Here is a 367-nt window from a genome sequence, read left to right as displayed (position 1 = left end):
AGTTTATCTCCTCGTCCGGTCGTACAATGACCACTTCGACCAAATCGCCTGCCTTCGAAGCACTGCCGAACGCTTCAAGGTACATCTCGTCCAGGTCACGAAGAGAATCTTTTGCAGGCGTAGCCTCGAGGTGTATGTCGCCATCTTCCTCCCCGTCATACCGTTGACGAGGGTGTATAGCTGTGCGCCATCGTCTACGGTAGACACACCCTGGATCAGTGTCGACGCCCGGCATCTTGCAGCCAGTATACGGCGTCGCCGTCGCCTCTGTACAGAGGTTCTGTGTCTCGGTGAGACCAAGGTGAACACGCACTCCGCGTCGTCCGGTGTCATCCTCACTCTCCGCTCCATTAGAGCTCCGATTTTG

This window comes from Plasmopara halstedii, assembly GCF_900000015.1.
Source record: "Plasmopara halstedii genome assembly, contig: Scaffold_208, whole genome shotgun sequence".
Lineage (NCBI taxonomy): Eukaryota > Oomycota > Peronosporomycetes > Peronosporales > Peronosporaceae > Plasmopara > Plasmopara halstedii.
Note: the sequence above shows the minus strand (reverse complement) of the source record.